The sequence below is a fragment of the Oncorhynchus tshawytscha genome, unplaced genomic scaffold (genome assembly GCF_018296145.1).
Source record: "Oncorhynchus tshawytscha isolate Ot180627B unplaced genomic scaffold, Otsh_v2.0 Un_contig_766_pilon_pilon, whole genome shotgun sequence".
Taxonomy (NCBI): Eukaryota; Metazoa; Chordata; class Actinopteri; order Salmoniformes; family Salmonidae; genus Oncorhynchus; species Oncorhynchus tshawytscha.
The window spans coordinates 2,886,551-2,897,345 of record NW_024609833.1 but is presented as its reverse complement, the minus strand read 5'-3'; positions in this window follow the sequence as shown (position 1 = coordinate 2,897,345).

Below are 10,795 nucleotides of genomic sequence, written 5' to 3'. Positions count from 1 at the left end.
CCAACCCCTCTTTTTACGCTACTGCTACTCTCTGTTCATCATATATGCATAGTCACATTAACCATACCTACATGCACATACTACCTCAATAAGCCTGACTAACCGGTGTCTGTATGTAGCCTTGCTACTGTTATTTTCAAATGTCTTTTTACTGTTGTTTTATTTCTTTACTTACATCCACACCCACCTTTTTGTCACACATTTGGTTAGAGTCTGTAAGTAAGCATTTCACTGTAAGGTCTACACCTGTTGTATTCAGCACACGTGACAAATAAACTTTGATTTGATTGGTAATAATCTGAGAAATATTCAGGGAGTCCCATTGCTTTAAGACTTGGTCAGGTGGTTTAAGCATGTCCCAGTTTAAGTCACCAAGCAGGACAAATTCAGACTTAGTGTAAGGGGCCAGGATAGAGCTTAGGGCAGATAAAGTACAGGCCAGTGCTGATGGAGGACGATAGCACCCAGCAACAGATAAGTTATTTGAAAGTTTAATGCAGAAAACCAGCTAATCACATTTTTAGTGTACAGACTTGGTTGAGACAACCGAGCACTGAAGGTGATCCTTTGTAAAGATTGCCACTCACCCACATTTGGAATATCTGTCTTGCCGAAAAAGGTTATAACCAGAAAGGTTAACATCAGTATTCAAAACACTCGTCTCAGTAATGACCAACACATCTGGATTGGAGCTGTGAACACACTTTCAATTGATCTATTTTAAGTAATAAGCTTCTAGTGTTAACGTGCAGGCCCAAAATGAAAAACATACAGAACAGTGTAATACAAATGGGCTAAATAACAATGGGATTTAAAATGTATAATAATAGCAATATTATACATGTTTTGTTATTTTAATTACTGTTAACCATAACTCCAGTAATCTTTCATTTTAATTCTGTTAAAAAATATGTCAATGTTATAATATTATTTGTGATATGACTATTCACTTTGATAGTTAAACATTTCAAGTCTGCTAACATTTCCTAATAAAATGTTATGTCGGCCATTTGTATATCTTTTTTAATAATCTTTGCGTGACTTATATTTTGAAGGGAAATCGCCAAGGTCAGCGCTTTATTCTTGCAAGGTCTTGCTATGACCTCTGAGAAGCCAGCAAGAATAAGCAAGTGTAGAATGACGCCTACGCAGAGTCCCTACTTCCGTTTTTCAGTGGAAACGGAAGTTGTAAAATACTTAAGAGATATTAGAGAAATGAGATAGATATCACATTGGATATGACAGGAGGAACATAACGCCTCAGCTAGCAGACTGTTGATCAATCGCGTTCACATTGTCATGCTGCGTCAGAACATCGTCACGCACTCACTTCTCAAAGTCAGGCTATGGATCAAGAAACCTGCCCATTTTTCTCAAAAGTAGGTAATGTCACGCCCAATTGACTGCCATTCCCTCCTTGAACGAGAGCTCGCCTAGTCTCGGAATCTCCCAGAATGCACTGCTCAGCACGTGGCCGACGCATGGGCAAAGTAGACAACGGGGCGGGGGCTTGTATGATTAAAATTAAGTTTCCCTATCTCCTCAAATGTATCTCTGACAGCAACCCTGAAAACCGGATGTTAGCGCTTTTGTGGAACCGCATAGGTTACCATACTTCAAACATTCTCCCCTTCATCGCCCAATGCGAACCCGCCCAAGTTCTTTTCTGAGGAGCCTACTGGTTCTCTAAACGAAATCCCGGTTAAAAATAGGACCAACATGTACCAGTCGTCCTGCAAAACGTCAATCACTTTATCCTTTAGACGTTGGTTTCCAAAAATATTTCTAGCTAACAAGCTAGAAACTGCTTTATTCTCACAACTGTTGGTCTGTAACTTCATATGAGTTATATAGTCTACTAGATAACTTGACTAAACTATTAAACAAAGGGGAAGGACCTGCTTCAATTACATTCTCACTCACACCAGATAGCTAGCTTGCTAACTATCCAGCTACTACGCTAGCTAACCAACGTCGTTACCTAGCAAGGTTGTAGCCACTAACTATTACCGTTAGTTATCTACTATGACTGACCACAACACATAACGTGTGAATGTTTCTAATTAAAAGATAATTGGAAAATGTGGAAAAAAAATATGACTTTGCTAGGCTCTTTTGATTCGCTAGTTTAGCTAACGTTAGCTAGCTAGCCAACTCCTCGAGAAACGCTAACGTTAGTTAAGCTAACGTCCTTTATGGCAGTGACTGCCGGGCCGACAATGTTCCTCTTTCAAGCAACAAAAGCACTTAATTCAAATATCCAGACGTTTAAAGATTTAAATCACGGCTCACCAACTCTGTTCTGCCGCGTTGCCCTCTGTCTTAATGGAAATGACAGCGAGTAGCAACACCAAAAGCAACTGCGGTGTGAGAGTCGAGACACCTATGTGAAGCTAGCCACAATGAGGATTGGCCACAGTTGTGCAATTTGCGGTTTGCCTTCAAAATAAAAGTTCCTCTAAGAAAGTGATGCAAATGATTAGAAAAAGTGGAGTCATTCCATATTTGGACTAGAATATGCTGAACAAGGTTGGAGTGTTATATAAATTCAACAAAATATAATTAGTTAATTTGACAAAATAAATCACACTGTGGCTGTGACTTCAGATTTGCATTGTGGGCATACTATTTCACTGCACAACCTTACCTATGGATTGTGACTCAATGAAAATAGTTATAATTATACTCAGTGACACCCACAGAACACAACTGTGAACAATTTACACAAACATCAGCGTTGTAGCTCTTATTGTCTTACTGTTGATGTGGGAAAATATACTCCCCAGTCAGAATTATGTTCATTTGACATTCATTTTGCACTGTACAGCATTACCTATGGATTGTGGATGAATGAAATGGGGTATCAGTGCCTGGTTTCCTCCAAATGTGACGATTGGCAGTCAGACAAAAGAGTTCCATCTTGGTTTCATCAGACCAGAGAATCTTGTTTCTCATGGTCAGTCCTTTTCTCCAAGCGGGCTGTCACGTGCCTTTTACTGAGGAGTGGCTTCAGTCTGGCCACTTTACTGTAAAGACCTGATTGGTGGAGTGCTGCAGAGATGGTTGAACATCTGGAATATTTTTTTGGTACCCTTCTCCAGATCTGTGCCTCTACAAAATTATGTCTCAGAGCTCTAAAGACAATTCCTTCAACCTCATGCATGGCTTGGTTTTTGCTCTGACATGCACTGTCAACTGTGGGATCTTATATATCAATTGAATTTACCACAGGTGGACTCCAATCAAGTTGTAGTAACATCCCAATGATAATCAATGGAAGAAGGATGCACCTGTGCTCAATTTCGAGTCTCATAGCAAAGGGTCTGAATACTTATGTAAATAAGGTATTTATGTTGTTTATTTTTCCCAAAAATCAAAAAACCTGTTTTCGCTCTGTCATTATGGGGTATTGTGTGTAGATTGAAGAGGACATTTTTTTTATTTAATCCATTTTAGAATAAGGCTCTAACGTAACAAAATATGTAAAAAGGGAAGGGGTCTGAATACTTTCTGAAAGCACTGTACATAACTGACTGTACCATCAGTGTCAATCTCGAAAAAGTTGTAAATTACTGGAGGCCTGTGCTACACAATGCTACAACCATTAACACTATAAATCCCCAACATGTAAGCTAACATTGACCGAAACCAACTAGCCTAGGGCTAGCTAGAGCCCAGCCAAGCTAAATTCAGTAAGCATCAAGTATGAGGATTCTGTGTTATGCACTATAGCCCGTTACCATATATGTGATTGAATATTATCTGCTGTTGGCTTGTGTGGATGTATGTATGTGTTATGCAACATAGCTGACTTGAAACATTGTCAACAGTTTCAGGGCCATGGGCCTTTCTCATGATGGAAAAATACAGAATAACATGAAGACAGGAACTGTGCAATGAGTTGGGGGGGGAACATTCAGAACGTAGTGTTGTGAGAACAAACTGTCTTCTGTTAGATAACAGGAGCCAGGTGCGAGATAACGGTATCGAGCATGAGCGCATAGATATTCTTCACAGCAACAGTTACATCTATCAACTGAAGCGCTTAGGGGGCTGGGACCAGCCTCTGCGCCAACAATCAACAATAGGCTGGGTGAGTTTAAACCACGCCCAGTCTCAACTCTGACAGGCCGGCTCGGAAGCAGGAACTATTTCTGTCAGGGTATATTTATAATATCTTTGTCAAGAACAAGTCAGTTCTCTGTTTGCCCTGCGAGGTGGGACAGAGAGCCCGTATATACGAAAATTGCATTTACCACTTATTGCTTAGCTAATAAAAAATACATTGTATACAATCGGTGACTCGTTGTCATATTTATCCTGATACCAGATTCGAATTGGCGCAACTCTAACACAAGCTAGCGAACTGTTAAACGTTATTTCTGTACAAATATCAACACTTTACCACATTTTATTGTCACATCGCAAATATGAGCTAAAACAATGTTTAAAAAAGGACAAAAAGTTCAGACGCCAGCAGTCTAAGGCACTGCATCTCAGTGCTAGAGGCGTCACTACAGACACCCTGGTTTGAATCCAGGCTGAATCACAACCGGCCGTGATTGGGAGTCCCATGGGGCGGCGCACAATTGGCACAGCGACGTACGGGTTTGGTCGGTGTAGGCCGTCATTGTAAATAAGAATTTGTTCTTAACTGACTTGCCTAGTTAAATAAAGGTGGGACATTTAAAAAAATATTTTCTTACATATAAACCATTATCAACCTAGCACACCTCCATTAATTACAATGGGGAAAATACCAACAAGTTTTTCACTCGATTAAAACTCTCTCCAATGGCCTTCAAACATCACCAAACTTAAGGACTATGTAATTAACCATGTTACCTCAATATTTTGAGAGTCATATTGCACTTTTGTACATTACAAACCTGAATTAACAGAATAAAATGATGAGAGAGAAAAGTTAGTGTTTAGTAGTAGGCATTCTCCAAGATTGAAGAAGAACCTCCAAGCAAAGCAGTATTGCCAACTCCACAGTAAGGAAAGTAGCTACTGTCTGTCCTAAAAGTCACTAAATGACATCACATAATTTGCATAATTGGCCATGTGTATGTAATTGTAATGGAAGCTGTAGGAGAGAGGAATAATGTCGTGGGAGAGACAAAAAGTGAGTAAAATACACCCTAAATATGTTTAGAACTGCAAATGAACTTTCTTCTGTCGATTCTTGTTTTATTTAATGTCACAATTCCAACCCTCTGGCCCTAATTCAGGTTAATTTTTTTAAATTTTTTTATGTAAGGCAGGGCGGGATCAGACAGTGGCAGCTTCCCGGGTGCGTGAGGGTGGGGCCCATGGCAGCACCTGCTGCTCGTTGAGAAGAGTAAGAACAATACGTGCTTTCACGTCAGAGTCTCCAAAAGTCTCCAATAAACACCAGAAAAAGTCGCTAGATTTTTCGCTAGTCACTTTTTTGAAAATGTGTCGCTAGAGGGGTCTGAATACTCGCTAAGTTGGCAACACTGCCTCCAAGACCTCACAATCTCACTAAAGCTCCCATTTGACGTCACAGCTCCCCCTAGTGGCACTAATCATATACATTATACCTAGGAGGCCTAGAAAATGATACAAGGGATGGCCCCATAAAATAACAAAAATATAACAAAAATATGACAAACATTCAGTGCAGATACATTCTCCATAATGTCCATCCTAGTATTCTAATTTCTATACTGCCAAAGTAATACGTTTATGTGGGGAGCTGGGGGCCACCAAAGCCTGTGAGCTCCACCACCTTGCGGGGGCTGCTAGGAGGGGTGTTACACAAGTGGTGACACCCACAGTTAACACAAATATTAGCGTGTTTAGTATTATCCATTTGGTTCAAATTCAATTATGGACTTTTATTTTATAGGTGCATTGCAAATCCCACTATTGGGGTTAATCCTTATTGTGGCTATTTTAACATAGTGCTACACAACGTCAAGTGGAGTTGACTTCGGATTTGTAGTCCACCAACACTTGAGCCAGACCAGAAATGGCCAAAAATTGGGATTTGAGTTGCAGAGTCACTGAAAGAGCCTTTTCGTGAGAGTAGTGATTAAACAATGCAATTTCACACTCAATTCATGCAAATACAGTACCACTCAAAAGTTTGGACAACCCTACTCATTCAAGTTTTTAAAAATGTGTTTTTACTATTTTCAACATTGTAGAATAATAGTGAAGGCATCACAACTATGAAATAAAACATATGGAATCTTGTAGTAATCCAAAAAGTGTTAAACAAATCAAAATATATTTTATATTTAAGATTATTCAAAGTAGACACCCTATGCCTTGATGACAGCTTTGCACACTCTTGGAATTCCCTCAACCAGCTTCATGAGGAATGCTTTTCCAACAGTCTTGAAGGAGTTTCCACATATGCTGAGCACTTGTTGGCTGCTTTTCCTTCCCTGCGGTCCAACTCATCCCAAACCATCTCAATTGGGTTGAGGTCGGGTGATTGTGGAGGCCAGGTCATCTGATGCAGCACTCCATCACTCTCAATCTTGGTCAAATAGTCCTTACACAGCCTAGGGGTGTATTTCGGGTCATTGTCCTGTTGAAAAACAAATGAAAGTCCCAACAAGCGCAAAAACCAGATGGGATGGCGTATCACTGCAGAATGCTGTGGTAGCCATGCTGGTTAAGTGTGCCTTGAATTCTAAATAAATCAGTGTCACCAGCAAAGCACCCCCACACCATCACACCTCCCCCTCCATGCTTCACGGTAGGAACCACACATGTGGAGATCATCCATTCACCTACTCTCTGTCTCACAAAGACATGGCTGCTGGAACCAAACATTTAATCAGACCAAAGGACAGATTTCCACCGGTCTCGTGTTTCTTGGCCCAAGCAAGACTCTTCTTATTATTGGTGTCCTTTAGTAGTGGTTTCTTTGCAGCAATTTGGCCATGAAGACCTGATTCTCGCAGTCTCCTCTGAACAGTTGATGAAAACTTAACTAATTGAAGCATTTATTTGGGCTGCAATCTCAGTTGGAGTAAACTCTAATGAACATCCTCTGCAGAAGAGGTAACTCTGGGTCTTACATTCCTGTGGTGGTCCTCATGAGAGCCAGTATCATCATCGCGCTTGATGGTTTTTGCGACTGCACTTGAAGAAACTTTCAAAGTCCTTGACATTTTCCAGATTGACTGACCTTCATGTCTTAAAGTAATGATGGACTGTCATTTCTCTTTGCTTATTTGAGCTGTTCTTGCCATAATATGGACTCGGTCTTTTATCAAATGGGGCTATCTTCTGTAAACCACCCCCACCTTGTCACAACACAACTGTTTGGCTCAAACGCATTAAAATGAACTTTTAACAAGACACACCTGTTAATTGAAATGCATTCCATGACTATCTCATGAAGCTGGTTGAGAGAATGCCAAGAGTCTGCTGTGATAACATGCGTCTTGGTGAGAGGTGTAGGAGTCAGGCGCAGGAGAGCAGGGATGTCTGAGAAGCGTGTTTAATAATATAGTCCACCAATCCAAAACGGCACAGACAAAAATCCCAAAACTACGCTCTCGAATACTCAGAAACTCGTGCAAACGCACGGAGGAACAAACACAGTTCCGACACTTTACATACACGTGCGTAATAGCGAACAAACATCAAATACAATCGAGCGCAATACACACAAGTCAAATCCTGCACGAATTACGGCAGGTAACAGGTGCCCTATATACCCACAGAAATCAAAGCAATTGAAAACCAGGTGTGAAAAGGAACACAGACAAAACAACCAGAAAAAGAAAAAAGGATCGGTAGCGGCTAGTAGACCGGCGACGCCGAGCGCCGCCCGAACAGGGAGAGGAGTTACCTTCGGTAGAAGTCGTGACATCTGCAAAGGTGGCTACTTTGAATAATCTCAAATATAAAATATATTTTGATTTGTTTAACTTTTTTTGCTTACTACATGATTCCATATGTGTTATTTCATAGTTTGAATGTCTTCACTATTATTGTATAATGTAGAAAATGGTTTTAAAAAATCATGAAAAACCCTGGAATGAATAGGTGTGTCTAAACTTTTGACTGGCACTGTATGTACAAAAAGTATTTCAGAAGATTTTGTGCTTTTTTGTGTGGCTTAATTCGTGTGAAAATACACACTTTTTTGTGTGTGTCACGTCCTGACCTTAGTTCCTTTTGTATGTTTCTATTTTAGGTTGGTCAGGGCGTGAGTTGGGGTGGGCATTCTATGTTTTTGTTCTATGTTTGGTATTTCTATGTGTTTGGCCTGGTATGGTTCCCAATCAGAGGCAGCTGTCAATCGTTGTCTCTGATTGAGAACCATACTTAGGTAGCCTGTGTTCCCCATTTTGGTTGGGTGTTTAATTTTCTGTTTAGTGTTTTCTGCACATTACAGGACTGTTTCGTTTTTTTTTTTTTAAAGTTTATTCACATTGTTGTTTTGTATTTCAGTGTTCAGTTAATAAAATCATGAACACGTACGACGCTGCGCTTTGGTCCACACCGCAACCGGACCAAGCAGTGTGGTAACCAGGAGCAGAGGGTTCTGGACTCCTGGACTTGGGAGGAGATTTTGGACGGTAGGGGACCCTGGGCACAGGCTGGGGAATATCGCCGCCCCCGGGAAGAGCTGGAGGCAGCCAAAGCCTGAGCGGCGGCATTATGAGGAGTTAGCACGGTAGCGCAACAGGGGAGAGAGGCAGCCCCAAAAATGTATTGGGGGGAGGGCACACGGTCTAAGTCAGGTAGGAGACCTGAGCCAACTCCCCGTGCCTACTGTGGCGAGAGGTGGACCGGGCAGGCACCGTGTTATGCTGTGAGGCGCACGGTGTCCCCAGTACGCAGGCATAGCCCGGTGTGCTACATCGCAGCGCCTCGTATCGGCCGGGCTAGAGTGGGCATCGAGCCAGGAGAAATGAAGCTGGCTCAGCGTATCTGGTCTCCAGTGCGTCTCCTCGGCCCGGGGTATATGGCACCAGCCCTAAGCACGGTGTCCCCGGTTCGCCAGCACAGCCCAGTGTGGTCTGTTCCACCCCGCCGCACTTGCCGAGCTACAGGGTATCCAGCCAGGACAGGTTATTTTTATTTTTTTACACCTTTATTTTATCTTTATTTAACTAGGCAAGTCAGTTAAGAACACATTCTTATTTTCAATGACGGCCTAGGAACGGTGGGTTAACTGCCTCGTTCAGGGGCAGAAAGACAGATGTTCACCTTGTCAACTCGGGGGATCCAATCTTGCAACCTTACATTTAACTAGTCCAACGCAATAACGACCTGCCTCTCTCTCATTGCACTCCACAAGGAGACTGCCTGTTGCGCAAATGCAGTAAGCCAAGTTAAGTTGCTAGCTAGCATTAAACTAATCTTATAAAAAACAATCATAATCACTAGTTAACGGCACATGGTTGATGATATTACTAGATATTATCTATTTGAAATATCCAATAAATGTCGTTCCACTTCATGATTGTGTCCCACTTGTTGTTGATTCTTCACAAAAAAATACAGTTTTTTATCTTTATGTTTGAAGCCTGAAATGTGGCAAAAGGTCGCAAAGTTCAGGGGGGCCGAATACTTTCGCAAGGCACTGTAGGTTGGAATAATACTGTGAAATTAGCATAATTCACTTTTAGTGTAAGAACTGAAAGACCACCTGAAATTACATCTTGCTTGGCTGGGTGTTTTTTTGTATTTATTTTTTACCATTAACAAAGAGTTATCCCAATACGTTGCATGGACTCACTCTGTGTGCAATAATAACGTTTAACATGATTTTTGAATGACTACCTAATCTCTGTACCCCACACATACAGATAATTGTACCTGAGTCGAGCAGTGAATTTCAAATACAGATTCAACCACAAAGACCAGGGAGGTTTTCCTATGCTTCGCCAAGAAGGGCAGCTATTGGTAGATTGGTCAAAAAAAAGAAAAACAGACATTTAATATCCCTTTGAGCATTGTGAAGTTATAAATTACACCTTGGATGGTGTATCAATACACACAGTTACTACAATGACACAGGTGTCCATTTCCTATTTTTTATATACAGTTGAAGTCAGAAGTTTTACATTCACCTTCGCCAAATACATTTGAACTCAGTTTTTCACAATTCCTGACATTTAATCAGAGTAAAAATTCTCTGTCTTAGGTCAGTTAGGATCACCACTTTATTTTAAGAATGTGTCATGTCAGAATAATAGTAGACAGAATGATTTATTTCAGCTTTTATTTCTTTCATCACATTCCCAGTGGGTCAGAAGTTTACATGCACTCAATTCGTATTTGGCAGTGTTGCCTTCAAATTGTTTAACTTGGGTCAAACGTTTCAGGTATTCTTCCACAAGCTTCCCACAATAAGTTGGGGGAATTTTGGCCCATTCCTCCTGACAGAGCTGGTGGAACTGAGTCACATTTGTAAGCCTCCTTGCACGCACACACTTAAGTTCTGCCCACAGATTTTCTATAGGGTTGAGGTCAGGGCTTTGTGATGGCCACTCCAATACTTTGACTTTGTTGTCCTTAAGCCATTTTGCCACAACTTTGGAAGTATGATTGAGGTCATTGTCCATTTGGAAGACACATTTGCAACCAAGTTTTAACTTCCTGATGTCTTGAGAATTTGCTTCAATATATCCACATAATTTTCCCTCCTCATGATGTCATATATTTTGTGAAGTGCACCAGTCTCTTCTGCAGCAAAGCACCCCCACAACATGATGCTGCCACCCCCGTGCTTCATGGTTGGGATGGTGTTCCTCGGCTTGCAAGCCTCCCCCTTTTTCCTCCAAACATAATG